Here is a 17064-nt window from a genome sequence, read left to right as displayed (position 1 = left end):
TCAAGGTTGTCGTCGTCAACGTAGTAGCGAGCTGTCAGCTGCTTAGGCCAACTTAGTAAGAAGAAAGCAGCTGGCTATTCTGTTACCAGCATCCTGTCAGTGTCATAGACTGACCTCGCCATCTATCCTATGCCATTCTTTCTACATTACCACCGCTAGCCATAGTTTTCAAACACAAACACACACGTACACACATATTTTTTACCACTGCCATTATTACATGTCCTCAGCAGTATTGCCGTTGAAGGCAGGCACTCATCATCAGGCGTACACTCCACTCGTCACTAGCAGACAGTCCATCTCTCCATCATGGTCATCATTTGCGCTGATGTGTTGACCATGAATTCCGTTTGCGGCCGACAGCGCATTAAATGAAGCCATCGTCGCTACAATTGATTTCGCTCTGTGCGCTATCGCAAACACACACACCCACACTCACACAAAGTAAAGGCAACTTGCCTAACAACCGAAACAGCAGGACTAGTAAGTAACAGCTCTAACGGCGGCGCACAGTGGGTGGGCGTTTCTGATATATTAGCGTCACTCTCCGATTTTTTTCCAATTCCATTTTTTAGTTGCTCTTCATTTCTTTATTCGATTTATATCCGCTCCAAATATGCCATTACTCTGCAAACGCTGCTGTTTCATTTCATTGTCAGTTGGCCGTCACTTGGTAGGGAAGTTGTAATTTCTTTCGTTTTTATCACTACGGAACTAGAAGAGTTTGTTTATCTTATTTATGGCATTGAGCTCTGATCTACTATTTTTGTCCATACAGCAACGAGAATAGCCAAATACTAGATTCAGTGAACCTGTTCACTATATGTAGTTATATGATTGTGTGTGTGTGTGTGTATGATTATTGTGTGTTCAACATCACTCCCACGCATATGCTCACAACCAATTTGTATGTAAATATTTATACGTGGTGAAATGTTTGATGGCCAGTATCGAAATTGATGCAATAAAGGCTCATAAGTGAGGTTGTTAAACTTTACATACTGTTTGATGACTTTTCTGGTGAAATGTATTGCCATACCAGCAAATGTAACGTGAGCGTTGAAGAGGGTGTTTATGTTTTGCTTAGCTTAACTATGTAGATATTTCAAATTAAAAGTATCTATTCATGATTTTTGTTTTTAGAAAAAAACTCTATTATCTATATCTGGAAAGCAAGAACACATTTTTATTATGCATACTTTTGTATGTACATAAGACTGTAGCAACTTGCAAGAAAACTAAAAGTTTAAAGTATTTTTGCTAGGCAATTTCGAAAAAATAGTTTTTTCGGACGAACTTTTGGCCTTTAAACATTTTTCAATGATACATACTTTCGGCAATAGAAAAAAAGTTTTAAAATAGTTTTTCTGGAATAAAAGACCATATCACCATAGTTAAAGTTTAATGATTTTGAACAGTTTTAATTAACCGGCATTAGGGTGGTACGTTAGTGTGTAATAACTAACATCTGGTGGGTAAGTACTAGAGCGGGTTACTTTAGGTCACTGAAGCTTGTTACGAAAAAAAATTACAATAAAAAGATTTTTGATGATGTTTTTGAACTTTTTTCAAAGACGGGTTTAAGAAAAACTTGATCAACTCAGCCAAAATTTTACCAATCATTGGTAGGGTATTATCTCGCCCTTTTTATTTCTTTGTAAATAAGTTCATTCAAAGAATGAAAGAGGATGTTTCATCAGAAGCATCGCAATGGCCATACTACATTTTCACTTGTGCGTTAAAATGCTATTTCACATTTATTAGAATTTTTAATAGCTAATTTTATATTAAAAAATCAAATTTATGATTTTATGTATGTGCACAGAAAAATAGTATAATTATTTTCCAACTTAATTTTGGGGAAAATCCGTGCCTTTCGAGGTGAGGAAACACCACCGACCCCTTTCCTATATTTGGGCCTGCCTATTCCTATTAAATTGTGCGGCTGGTATCACCAACAGCAATACGTTCTTAACCTTTCGTTTACCTTTCGCTTACAGTCCAGTTTTTTTTTTTTTCTAGTCCACTACCATAGTCTTCTTTCAACAGGCAATTCGGATTAATGTCAAAGCGAAAGGATTATGTTTTTTTTGCTCTTGATTTTATACTGTGGGCACACTATTGCCATTGCTAATACGACTAACGGTGTGCCCGATGTGCAATTTCTAAAAAAAAATATATATATAGGAATAGACTCTTATTTTATTCACCATTCTTTTCATTTATAATGTAGTTGGCTTTGTAATGCTTTTTCATTCTAAGCTTGATTATGACTTTAGTCTTTTAGAAATATGTATGCTGGTTATGGTGTGCGGCTGCTGTTTCTGGCACTTGCGTCTGGTATGGGTATTAGTTTCATTTTTGTCGCTTCGAGGCAGGATTAGTTCAGCGACGATGTATCGAAAAGCATACGGGGTGCATGTGAGAGTACATTGAACTGGGCAATAGCCCCGATACTTGCAAAGACTTGCTTATAAATACATATGTATGTACATATGTACATATATAGTACATAAATATGTGAGCACATTGTATTTCAATATGTATGCTTTTTGCAATATTTGTGAAATTAAAAAAGTAAACATAAAGCACATACATACATATGTGCAATAGGGTGCCTCACAAAAAAAATTAAAAAGTTGCGGTTTTCCACCGAAATTATTAAATCTATTATATTTTAAGACTACTGCCAAAATATTTGGGAAAAGTAAATGTTACGATTCAAGTGAACTAGACCGAATTTGAGAAATCCCAAACAACTCATAATATTTTAAATCTGTAGATAAATTTTTTTTTTAATTTTCATTCAGGCCTTTTAAGCTTAAACTCTCTTACCATTTGAAGTAATTTTTTGGAAAAAAAAATGTTTTAAAAGCTAATTTTATTTCTAAAAGAAATCGGTTTTTGTAGGTACATAGTATTTTCGAATGGGTCAGGCTCACGTAAATCCTAATATTTTTCCGAAATTTTTTTTTTCCAAAGTTTAAAAGTATAAAAGATTTTATATATAAATTCAACCGAAAAAGAGTACCGATTTTCTTTTGTGTATGAATAGCGACGCACCCTAATGTTCATACACACTTATCTATACTTATACGTTCACATGTGTGTATTATTCATACATATAAGCATGCATGTGCCCACACAAGCGTACAAGCGGATGGGAAATTCATAGCAAACTTCATCCCTTTCTTTGCACTTGGCATTCATAGCCTTTGCTGCTGATCAGCTTGAAAATCCTTGCTAATGATGGGTAATTGCAAAATGCTTGAAGCTCTTTACATTTTTGCTTTTACTTTCCACCGATAGGGTATTTGCGAATGTGATTTTTTCTTCATATTCGTTGTTGTTGTATACCTTTTTTTTTTGGTTAAAAGTTGCCAGTTGCCACAGGGCTTAGTGTCATTAGAAAACTTTTTTGTTTGGTGTTGATTTTAATTTTTTTGCGTGCCTTTTTTTTGGTTTATTCACTTTCGTGCAGGGTTTTTCTTTTTATTTATCTATTAAGTGTACCTGCATTTGTACCTTGTAGGAAATTTGAAGTCGTTTAAATCTGGAGGGTATTTGCTAATTAAATTTATGCAAAATTGGAAAGACGACAGAGCTATTAAGGTCCTCAGTTCTACTTAGGCTTAGTAAGCTGAACAGATCAATCAAATTTGTGTTCTCGGGGTTCTGAGACATGGTTACAGAGCAACCTAGTTACCTTAAGCTAGCAATACTTGATTAATTCTAATTAGGGACGGTAATCTAACTAGTGAAGTCTAGTTTCGTAAAATAGAATTTCGACACATTTTGCTAAGTAAAAATAGTTCTTCCTAAGTAGTTTCACCACGAGATGGTCTCAAAAGTAATTGGCATATGTGTAAATTTAAGAATAAGCTATGCCTTTGTTAGTATTAAGACTTTTCTTACTTCTTTACTTTTTCATTTTTCTGAGTTGGCCAAACATCAGCTTAAAAAAAAAAACACAGCAAATTTTCTTTCAGAATACAGAAGCAGCAAATGAAACAAAAAAGTCAGAAAATCCTTGCCGTATGCTACACATGATATTCACGGAAAATCTACAATGGAACATATGTAAGTGGATAAGAACCAGCAAAAAACAAAAAAAAAAAAATTTGTTATGAAAAAGATGATATGAAACTCGCAAAAAATGCAATACCCTTGATTACAATAGCGTACGAGTGAGTGACGTAATCTCGCGCATGCAGTGGCATAATAGATGAAGCGAAAGTAGCAAAGCACAGAAGAATGATGCCAGCGCCTGGGAGATGTAATAAATATCCACAACTTGCGAATTGTGTGTGTTGCAAGTGAAGTTTCTTGTTCCACATAACAACAACGAACAATGATCTCATTGGAGGAAATGAGAAATTTGTTATAGATTTGTTCGAGTACAGTGGCGAAGAATGAAATATTTTAAGAATTAAAAAAAAAGGTTTGGTGAAATGTTCGATTATATAAAGAGGTCTAGTATGTGAAATAGCGTAAAAAATGAATAACAGTGTTCGCAGTAATAAAGGAGAAAAAAATGTATTAGTACAAAATAAACAAAAAGCACTCAACCTAGATTCCGAGGCATATTATGTTGCTACAACTCCAAGAAGACTACGTAGACTAAATATTCGAAGTTTCAAGGGTTTTTCTAGTTTAAGGGAAACCCCTAAATGGAGAGATCCACATTTTTACTTCAGGTTCGAAGAAGTACACTCAGAGGTTTGCCTTTTATGATGTTACAGGAACCAAAAACTGAACCGTGGACCTCCCAAGTAGCAGCACTCGGCTACGGCGGCAAGGGCACTACCCCAAATCCGCCCGAAATAGTAAAAAAAAAAATGCAATAAAGTATTAAAAAAGTTAAAACGAACCATTTATTTTGAAAGTGGCATCAGTCACTTCCCAGCTCTTGTGCTTAAATAACCGGTTACTGGTATCTTAAAGTGTCGGTTATTCGTGTCGACTTCATCAACGAATGCTAGAAGGTTTTGCAGTTAGTTTACGACGATAGAACGATTCTCAGATGTATACGGTTACAATTAGCTTAACGGCTTAAATAATACCTAGCGTGAATTTTTCATACGTTTTTATTTATTTTCCTTTTAATCTAAAAAAACATTGAACTTTCTTTTACTTTGCTCTTTTCTAAATAAATTCTATCCTTAGTGTTAATAGTTTTATTGCAATTTTTGGTAATGACTTCATACCAGCATAAGTATACACTGTTTGAAAACTATGTAAAATAAAACCGTATTTTTTTCAAAATAAGGAACCGGTTTTTGTCAAATTAAAATTTTTCAAATAACTCGAAACCCGGTTTTGGAAAAAGGTGAATAATCGAACACCCTACTGAATACTTAAGTAAAAAAGTTATGATATTTATGAGCTATAAATATATAATTGCAATATTCAGGAGATGTTAAATACTAAATGCTTAGGTGCCTTAACCCTTTGTTTACCGGCCGGCAACAATGGATCCGAATGACATTTTATTGTCTTTCCATATCAATGTTTGCTATTGTAAATATAGCGAGAACTACTAGCCCGAGCTGGTTGGACTTTAATTATTGCCTACATAGGGGTCCAATGGACCCAAAAGGTAGGTAGTTCCAGTTTTTTCCACGGTAGACAAAGGGTTAAAATTTCGCCATTTTTCGAAAACCGGGTTTCGTGTTATTCGAAAAATGGCTATTCAGAAAAAAACCAATTCGATATATTCAAATTTTCTACACTTAATGCTAGTTAGAAATCATGACGAATATTAGAATATGACTACTAAGAATAGATAGGTATAGTTTTAACTTAGAAAAATCAATAAGGCAAAAAAAGTGCGAAGTATTTTGGATTGTATGTAAAACAGAAAAAATAGTAAAAAATTCTTACTTAAGAGGTTAACAAGATATTATAATTAAAAAAGCAGTCTTTTGTCAGGAAAAACTCGAGCATGTAGAACTGACTGCCTTGAGAACACACAGGACACAACTTCCGCTGAACCAGAGCGACTATACCGGTCATTTGTCGAGAACCGTTTAATACCTTCGTCAACTCTCATCTCTTGAATTCCATCATCGAAGCCCAACACCACCTATCGTAGACGAAGAGCTCGAGTTGCTTCGTGAGGCTAGCGGATGCACTCTGAATATTGTAGCAGGTTAAACCGTTCAGTCGAATTTGAATAAGATGATTTGACGACACTAAACACCTCTTTATTTGTATACCTACACCCATTAGCTCTGCGGCCCAAACCCGTCGGCCTTTCCTGAGCCTGCCGTTAAATGAGAATGAAGGCAGCATGTGATTCATAGATGATTTAGACAGGGTTTAGTATGCGGATACAACAAAAAACAACAGTAAATGATACTCGTTCGGGAGTTTTAAGGATCAATATTACAAACTCAAATCTTGCAGTAAAACTAAAAATGTGTCTGCTTAATAGTTAAAGCGGCGAACATATGCACATATTCTGCTACTGAAATCTCAAAATCACAAATAATATTTATTCATACGTTAAACATACTGCTAAATCGTATAAATATTTATGGTAAACAATATATTATTTTGCGCGTGGCTAATTTTTTCAAAGCGTACTCTTAATTCAGCGCGCCATAAGCAAAATATCCTGAAGCTGCGCAATAAATTAACTGCAAACTTTAATATATCACCGAGTAGCATACAAGTATTGTTATGTTTTTCACTGTCATTGTATTGTTACCACTGCAGGCTACAGTGTGTATGTGTGTATGCATGTACGCCGAGCTCGAGTATTAAGCACGAAGTGGTAGCAAAAACTGCTTAGGCGCCTAAAAGCGCGCTTCACTTTATCACTTTGGACTTGGAAATTAATCGCCTATGCTTGAAGTGTTTGTTGATTGCTCATAAATTTTTGACAACAGAAACCAAAAAAAAAAAAATTTGCGTTTAATCAAAATGCCCATACAAAAGCATAAAAAATGCAAACATTTAAATAACAGCAATACATATTTTTTTTTTTGTATACATAAATTAACAATGCGTGACCATAAAAATATATGAACAAAAAAAAAATACTATGCCTTATTCTGTGTTAAGGGAAAAACGAACATTTCAGTTTTTTTCGTTCACATTTTATCCTCGCAAACCGTTACACAACCCCAATAGTGTGCATATGTAAATGATATACATCACAATTGAGAACTTTTACTTTTACTTTTCTACATAGGTACCCTCCGCGCCCTCACGTTCACCCATATAATTCATCTGATATGATATGTATATAAGCACATATATGTATCTACACTTATGTGTGCAGTCGTCAATGATATTTCACATAATTAGCACACTGTGCAAAATCTACATGGCAAAAACAGTAAAGAAAAAACTGAAAGCGCATAAAAACTGTATTCATACAGAGAGCGTCAGAAAAAAAATTTGAGGAAATTAATAAAAAAAAATATCAATTTGTGACACAATAGTAAAACTACGCTTAAACACACTGTGTGTGCGCGCGACAGTCGCCGGAAGCGGATATTAAAGTGCTTACGGAGTACGTAAATTCACAAAAAATCTTGAATATTTGTGGATATGTATACTATAAATATATATTACATATACAGATATATATCTGTGGTCATAGCAATAATCTAACCTAAGTCGACTTACTTTGCTAGAGGTGCAAAATATCAAAAAAAAAATTCACTTGCAAAATTTAAATATAACCTTTGCTGGGCGCCTGTACTGAGATATTTGTGCGAAAAGTTTTTATCAAGCAAATGCAATTGAGTAAGCGTCAACGTAATTTTGTATTATTTATAATTCTTACTACCTCACTGGCAACACATGATGTCACTCTCATGTATTTATACATATGCACTTATGTACGTACATACATATAAACCACTTATATATGTATGTAAGTATACGACATGATTTTAATGACCAGTATAAACCCTGCAAGGCGTACTCGTATTTGTCGCAAAGTGAAGTAATTGGCACGAACCTCAATCCTTTTTGCACACGTTAAAAGGGAATAAATAATATTGTTTCGCTTCACTGGACGACTGCGTATAATACATACATATGTAAATACATACATATCAGTGCGTACATACTTATTTACGTACAGGTAATAGCGCACCGCAGCGCAGTCGTTTTTAATTAACTTTACGGTATGCAAAATTAATTTGCTTATAAAAACGGAAGTGGTCAACATAAAGCACTCGCACAATCGCAGATACATGCGCCGTTGAGGGGACTCATATATGTATGTATTTATTTATACTTACTTAGCTGCACTAATAAAAATAAACTATTCATTTACGTTTATTTTTATATGTAAGTATAAAAAAAAAATCGTAAAGGTATAAATAAATGTGTAAAAGTAAAAGCGGAAAGCTCATTAATGCAATGGTAGCACACCCAGGCATTGGTGTACATGCATATATATTTCTACTTGCATTACGTATCACGTACCCAAGTGCACTCTTACTGCCGTACCTAAAGAAAAGCGTTGGGGGAACTGACGCCTAGCGTTAGCGCGCCGAAGTGCCATACCTAAAAAAAAGCGTCAACGCTACGCCAAATGCAGAAATCACACCAACAATAAGCATAGGTTTGTTTGTGCGTAACACGAAAATTACAGTTTCGCCGTTTTCTGCAGCCAACTTCAACAACTAACGCCCTGTCGAAATCGGATTTTCCAACCGCTCAGCGTTGACGCCGCGTTGTTAGCAATGATAATTTTTTGACAGCCAGACAACGCTGACGCTTTTGTTTAGGTATGGCAGTTATGGCGACATATGTGTGTACGTATGTATATAAGGCATATGACTTTTTTCTAAAATAAATACATGAGGATGAGGAATGATGAAAAACCAACAAAAATAACGTTTTTGTTCAAATTTGGTAAAAAAAGTTCCCGCTGGAAACTTGATGAAAAAAATTTGTTCTTAAAAAAAGTATACACATATGACAATGAAAAATTCCATGTGAACCTAATTATAATGGCGATAATGGGCTTCTAAATTTTATTTATTCCGTTCACTTGGAATTTTCCATACACATTTCTGTATGTATACGACTGTGTAATACAAAAGGAATCTTGATTGCGGTTCTATATGAAAACTTCGTTGTGGGCCACAAAACAAAGTTGTGTCCAAATTTGAGCCCTCTACCTTCGCAAAAATTCGAATTTTCAATTAAATAAAATTCCGCTAGTTTTGTGATAAATTTTTTTTTTCTTCCATACAAAAAGTTCGTCAAAAATTCCAAAAATCAGCGGTCAAACTTGCGCTAAGTTTTAGATAAGAAAACGAATCAGAAAAAAATTAGTTTTTTTGCAAGGACTAACTGTGACCCATAACGAAATTTTTATTCGGGACCGAAAAAAGTAATTTCATTTGGCACATATTTGTTTTTCAGTACAAATTTTTTTCTCGGGTTTCTCTTAATTTTCTTTTAATTCTTTTAATTTTGACAAAAACTTTTATATTTTTTTGTTTTTTCATCATTCCTCATGCCCTCCTGAGGCATGTTTATTTATATGTAGAAAAGTCATGCGCCTAATGTGTACATTCATACATACATATATGTATGTAAGTGCATCCATAAGTACATATGTATGTATGTCTACATGTGCCAGGAAATGGGCCGCACTGTGAAATGGGAAAAAATAATTCAATTTATAGGCTGTTGAAAAGCCATTCACGTGACTTCGGAGTGTCGTCAAACGGTGTTAGTGTTTATTTGTTCTAATTAAGGACATTGAATATTTGCTGGCGTAAATATCAGAAAAATAAAATATTTTTACAAGCAACTGCTTGTATTCACTTCATTAGGTGCTTCTCAATTAGCACTATGGGTGTTAGATAATTTTTTATTTACCCGATTTTATAAACACTTCGTATATACATATTTAATATTTAAATACATACTCAGCTAGTATAATAATTGACAAGCGCCTAATGAAGTGAATAAATTAGGACACACGTCCAATTGGCAGTTATAACTTTAAAATAATGAGGTACTTACTTTGCCTACCTAGGAATCAGCATGAACCCCACTTGTGAGGTACACAGATGACAATACTCTAGGGAATTTTCTTGAGAATTATTATACGTACGAGTACCAAAGAAAAGTACAACGAACGCGCTATCTTAAGCAAATCGTACGCATGGATAATAATACCCCGGTGAAATGTTAGTGTAAATAACTGGCAGATTTTTGTAAAGTATAGTGCAAATTGGCGAAGTTCTGTGGTCTTGGCACAAACCGAGAAGCAGTTGTAGTGTCATGTAAGAAGAAGGAAGGGGTGGAAATGTTAGTGGGTTTCGTTCCCTTTGCTGCTGTTGAGGAAGTTCTGATTAAGTTTTCTTTCGGAAAAATTAAAAAAACAAAAACATTTTGCTTTGTGCTCGGCTGGGCTACAACTCCAATTTGTGGTATACGTCTTAATACAACCTCCGAATAGCAGATAAGTTTTTATGAGAAAAATTTACACGGAAGTGTGACATTGCCTGCTGCGAAGCGACTTCTAGTAGAACAAATTGTTTTTGGATGGTGGTTAGACCGGCAGTCGAACTTGCGCAGCTATGGCGACCGCAAAAAAAAAAAAAAGTATTTAAAAGTAGTAATGGATTGTATTGCCTTGGACTAAGGTTTTAGAGGTGTTCTAAGTAAAGTGTATAAGTTGCTCATAACACCTCTAAAAGCTTAGTCCAAGGCAGTACAATCCTGTGAACTTTACTAAATAGAGGTACTATAACATGTGAAGTTTTTTGAAGTCAACTGGAGGTTTGATTCAAACATAGATAATGGAGGCGATCTTCACCATTTTCTGAGAAAATAGGCTTCAACATTTCGATAATGGACTACGCGGCCATGCTTTCAAAAACTATTTGATTTGATAAACATTTTAATCGAAAGGACCTCAACAAAATTACGAGCTCCTTCACACTGTAGGGAAAATTACAAGTTTTCAAATAAACGCCAATAAAAATTCCGATACACGTAAACTGACTTTTGGTTCGTAGTTTATGGATGTGTATTTTCATTTCAAGTTTGCATTGCGCATGAAAAAAAATCAGGCTTTAATGCCAGTCTGCAGCTCTCTAGAAAAACGAAAAATTCGTATAAAATGACGCACAAGAAATCGAAAATAAATTTTCTCTTATCAAAATTTTCTTAAATCAGTATGCAGCTATCACGAAAAAACACGCACGTATATTTATTTCTTCAAGAAAATTTACAGCAACAGCAAAGTACTTTTTCAAGCAACAGAAATAATGACAATGATAAATATTTCTTGTGATTTTTCTTGAGAACAGCACTTTGACAGGGAAAAAATTTAAAAATAACAGATTGTAAATTTATTTTCTTCTTTTTTTTTAATGCCTATGCCTACTTTTACAAAACAAAATTTAAACATTAAGGAAGAAAATCGATGAATAAATAAAATTGTGAATGGTGAAATGAAAATAAACAAAACTTTTTTTGTGAAAAATATTAGCAGAAGAATGTTACTCATACGCCACGTAGTACTAGTATGTACGAGTATGGCCATTACATTTCACAATTCACAAACTTATGTATCCATCGATTCTCTTCGTTAGTAGATTTCTGTGTTTTGTAAAAGAACAATCTTTAGTTCCAATAAAAAAAAAATACAAAATGTCTGTTAGCTTTAAATTATTTTGCTGTCAAACTTCGATTATTTTTTTTTTCATTCAGAATGGAAACTTAAAATGAAAATAGTTTGGAAAAATTACCAGACTTAGAAAAATGGCCCAACGACCCAAAAAAGAGGTATTTCTGGATCACCTGTTTGCTTTGCTTGAATAAACTTATTTGAAACTAATAAATTAAGCTTAGAAAAAAACCAAAGCAATAAATAATAGATACACCTAATTTGATTTGAGATTCAATGTTACGAGCATAGTGCTTTAAAAAAATAAAAAAATTCCATTGGCCCGACATTCATTTTCGAATGTTCGCGTTTACCCAAACGTTTCGCTTGAAATTGTAATTAAGTAAAACTGCATAGCATCCTCTGAAGGTGCATATGTAGATTTATATGCAGTACATACACACATACCCAAGCGCACGAATGTAGGCAACACTAAAAGCGCAGCCATGTAAATGTGTACTTTGTTTCCTGTTTAAATTCGCGCTATATAGCGCTCTGCGCACATCCATATGTATGTATGTACATGGGGCGTTCCATACCAAAATGGGCGGGTTTCACACAATTTCACAAATTTTTAGGGTTGATGGACGGACATAAATAATAAATAAATATGAAATTTGAGCTTGATTAATACATTTTTAAAAACTTTACGGCACAAAAACAAAAACAAATCGACTTAAAAGTTTTCCACACATCTTGAGAACAGGGCGAGGAAAAAATTTGCAAAAAATCACACATATACACATCAAAATTCTTTATGAAAATAAATATTTTTTTCTTGAAAAATTTTTCACATACAAATTTTTTGATAAAAAAAAGGGTTTTGAAAATGTGTCATCTCAAAAAAAAAATTTGAAAAAACCTCAATGGTAGCTCAGAATATTGCGCAATATTACCACTGTGAATTTTTTAAAATTTTTTTTGAGACGGCATATTTTCAAAAACTAATTTTTTTTAACAAAAAATTTGTATGTGAAAAATTTTTCAAGAAAAAAAATTTAAAAATATTTATTTTCATAAAGAATTTTGATACGTGTTTGTGTGATTTTTTCAAATTTTTTCCTCACACCGTTCTCTAGATATGTGGAAAACGAATAAATCGATTTGTTTTTGTTTTTGTGCTATAAAGTTTTTAAAAATGTATTTATTAAGCTCCAATTTCATATTTATTTATTATTTATGTTTCTCCACCAACCCAAAAAATTTTAAACAAAGCAAACACGTGAAGTGTGAACCGCGCCCATTTTGGTATGGAACGCCCCATGTACATATGTATGTATGTACATATAAAAAGTGTGTAAAAGCCTCTCCACACCAACTACTACTACTGCTGCTGCTGCTGCTGCTGTAGTTTACATACCTCTATGTAGCGAACATAAAAGGCACTTGCTGACGCTGGCACACAACAAATTAAAGCGCGAAATACATTACGAAAAACGCGTTGAGGGCGAGGAAAACAATATGGAAAAAAACAAGTAATAATAAAAAAATGGCGAAAGAGGAATTGTGTGCAAAAAGTAAAGCTGTTCGACGTTGTTGTGGGCTTTGTGTGTATTATACACCTGTTGCTTAATTACGATTACGTGGTGAGCTAACATACACCTGCGCAACGTGCTTAAAAACGGTACGTATGGCTGACTATAGCCGCTGTATGGTTGTATGTATGATTGTAACTATGCGTGTATATATGTATGTATGTGTGCAGATGGATGTTTTAATACCGCGATTTTATGGCGTTTCCGAAACGTAGAAGAACGCCTTAGCGTGTACCATTCTATTAATGCATACAAGCATACATATCTACTTTGTGTATGTGTTTGTGAGTGAAAGTGCAGCGCGATAGTGGTGGGATTTAAAAGTACACGCGCACTTTGCATGCATTTACAACAGTTAAATCTTAAGAAGTTTTGGTTTTTGCTTGTGCTTTAGCTTTTTCTACGGATTTTGTAGCTGGTACTTGTAATTTGGATGAAGCATGAAAGGAAATAATGCAAGAAAAAGAAATCGGCTTTGATATGTTTCCATTAAAATTTAACGACGCTGCATTCATTTTAGCTTCCAGTGCAATTCATTTTACATATTTACGTATTCATGGCGTAGCAAAGCCTTGTTTGTACTAATTTTAAAATTTGGTAATTTTACTGGCTCCAGCTATTGTTGCGTTTTAAGACCCCGGCTTTAATGGCCCCTAAATTTAAGCCTGCTGCACAATCGTGCATATAGCTGCCTTTTTTGTTACCTTTAGTTAATAATTTGCGTCACATAGCACTAATCGGTTTTTCATGTCTCAATTTTATGAATCCAGTCACGTGCCAAACGGCACATTTGTGTGTGACCATTTATGTGATAATCATACATATGTATACTTATACTATGTATGTATGTACACACATAGTGTGTATATGCGAATGTGAAAAAATAGCATACTTTAAGTTAGTTACTTCTATCCTTTATCAAACAAATCTAATGTTGACTTATTTAACACATTTGAGAGTAAATTAAATTCTTTTCCAGTTACGAGCTGCAGCACGATCATCATATTTATCAAAGATTTATCTTTCCAAGGCTTTTACAAGTCCTCCCACCTGAAATCCAGCAACTTTCTAACCATAAGCCTATGTTATGTTTAAAAAAAAAACACTAGGAATACTATTGAATTCGTACTCACTCCAAAAAATCTGCTTAAAAATGCAACTGCAAATTCGGTTTATTTTTTATTTTTTTTGGTAAATTTACACGATGAATATGTATTTTTCTCTTTACACATTTTCGTGTGTAAAAATCCTTTTTGTTAGGGGCTTTACACAATTCTACGGGTGAAATCAAACAGCAGATGTGTATTTTGTAGCTTGGACACACTTTCGTAGTAAATTTACACACACCACAGCAGCTATATTACACTCTAAAAAGTCCGAAATTTAAACAAACTATTCGTTGAATAATCGAGCGTGTAATTTCGCGAATAATAAGGTAGAAAATCAGAACCTACCTTTTAGCTAGGAAATTTACACATTATTTTTTTTAGAGTGCTGCAGACAAAAGCTAACTCCAAGAGAGTTCTCTGATTGCCAACACGCCCTATCGAAAGGTAGATCTGTGGATACTGTATTCCATCAAATTGTGACTCACATCGAAAAAGCTTTCCTCCTGAACGAAATAGTGTAGGGCAGAGCTGGCGAATCAAAGGCACGCGTGCCATAGATGGCATGCAACAAAGTAGTTTGGGCACGGTATGAATTGAGAACCAAATTGCTCAGTTACTTTTTTCGTTTAGATTGTAGACGAAAGTAAGATCTATTCACACCCACCCATATAGCTCAGAACTGCCAAAAATAGAGGCAGTAAATAATCGTCAAAGTCCACAAAAGGCAAATTTATTATGTATCCTAATGTGACTCCACTTCATAAACTGAACTTTTCTAATAGCCCATTTCCACCAAGAGCTTAACTGTACATAGTCAGGTCAATTCAACGAGCGTTAACGTGTGGTGAACAGCAAAGTTTATTTCTTACTTTTTGCTTGTTCTTAATATGAGCAAATCGAACATTTTGAAATGCAGCTGTTTGAGGTCCAGGAAAGAGTTGGAATCAATCGATTTAGAAAAACCAGCAGACAAATTGATACAAAAAAATGCTAATACTAAAATTTTACAAGCTTCGATTACAATTCCATACATATTTGCTGTCTTGACAACCCAATAAGCAATGGGCTTGGTTAACAATTCGAAAATGATTGGAAAACCAATATTTTTTTTCGAGTTTCACCTTCGATAACGAATGTGTAAGAGGTTAGTATTCGATTCGAGAACTTGGCCACTCTCCAGCAAAACGGAACCTTCGTTATCCAATGTATTTTCCTCTTGTTATGAATGTGAAAGAGTGATTGTCCCTTCGAGAATGAGCTGGATTTCCCTTTCTCTCTTCTTACAATGGTTTCAATATTTTTTTTGAACCCATTTCGAGTGTATTTCCAATTTACTCTGTTGAAAAAATAAGGTTGGTTGTGAGTTCGTTCTCGGTTCGATATTCATATTTAGTAAAATAGAAATGTGAGTACCAGTTCGTCAGGTATTGAAATTGAACGCATATTTTAGAGAATTTTCCAGGCCGATGTTGACACTTCGGTGAAAAATCATTCGATTAGGCACCCAGGGAGCTGTTTACACTTAAATTATTTGCATATGGTTAAGGCTTTAAGGCTTTATTTTCCATTAATGATTACTCTAAGAAGGCACATAAATATTTATTATACTGACGACTGACATATCAGAGGCCACATTTTTGTACTTGAGCCTTTGATTTAAGATGTAATTTGAAATGTAATCCCCTAAGAACAGTGATGTTTACAAATGAATTATTCGCCAACAAGACTAAGAAGATATTTCATAAAATATCAGCCGCTGTGGCTGAGTAGTTAGAGGTGCGTAATACCACTCCGCAGGAGCTGGGTTCGCTCCCTGGCCCCAGCATGTTGCATGTAAATGAGAATAAGTTTTTTCCTAACAGCGCTCGCTCCTCGGCGGCCAATGGCAAACTGCCGAGCGTATTTCTGCCATGAAAAAACTTCTCGTAAAATACATTTGCCATTTGCCGGTAGCGTAAAATTGTAGCGCCCTCCATTTGTATAACAACAATATTTGTGCATACCACAAATTGAATGAGAAGCTCGGCCAAACACTTGGCAAAAGTGTATGCGCCAAAATATTATAATAAATATGAATGTAGGTCCGAATTTTTAAATCTCAAATTCCATTTCAAGACAGAAACAGATTTGCGAGTGTTTTTTTTTGTTTTTTTTTGCTTTGATGATTTACACGCCAATTGGGATAAGCTGCCAAACAGCAAACTTACAAAGGCTGCTCACCTGAAATGCTGCCTGCCTTCATGCGCCCTCCCCCCCAACATAAATGATGATAGATAAGAAAAGTACGTTAAACTACAAAGTAAACAAAAAAGTTGGCAAAAAAAAAACGCGAAATACATTACAAAGTTTGCAGTTCACGGCATCTTTCAGACGACGACCTCTATAAAAGGGTTTCAACGGCCAGCAACAACTTTTATATTAAAGCGTGGCAGATGCAGCGAAAATAAAAAAAGTACGAAAAATCCTTAAGAGAAATTTATGTATGTAGATGTGTAAGTAGATCATGAAAAGGATGTGCGAGGATAGGTACTAAATTTTTATTTGTTTGTTTGGTTATGAGTAGTAGAAAAACAGATAAAGAATGCAATAAGAGAATGCGAATAAGGAAAAAATTCAATAAAGAGATGAAAGTTATGAAGGGTTTGCCAAGTAAGAACTGTGTGCGGCCTTTTTTGCAAAGATTTTTCACCTACCATCGTACATGTGTAATGCTACGTGTGGAATGTGAGAGAAAATTTCAGTTAGTGTGCTTTAACCAGCA

The sequence above is a fragment of the Rhagoletis pomonella genome, unplaced genomic scaffold (assembly GCF_013731165.1).
Source record: "Rhagoletis pomonella isolate Grant_MI unplaced genomic scaffold, Rhpom_1.0 Rhpom_scaffold_00012, whole genome shotgun sequence".
Lineage (NCBI taxonomy): Eukaryota > Metazoa > Arthropoda > Insecta > Diptera > Tephritidae > Rhagoletis > Rhagoletis pomonella.
This window is presented reverse-complemented; position numbering follows the sequence as displayed.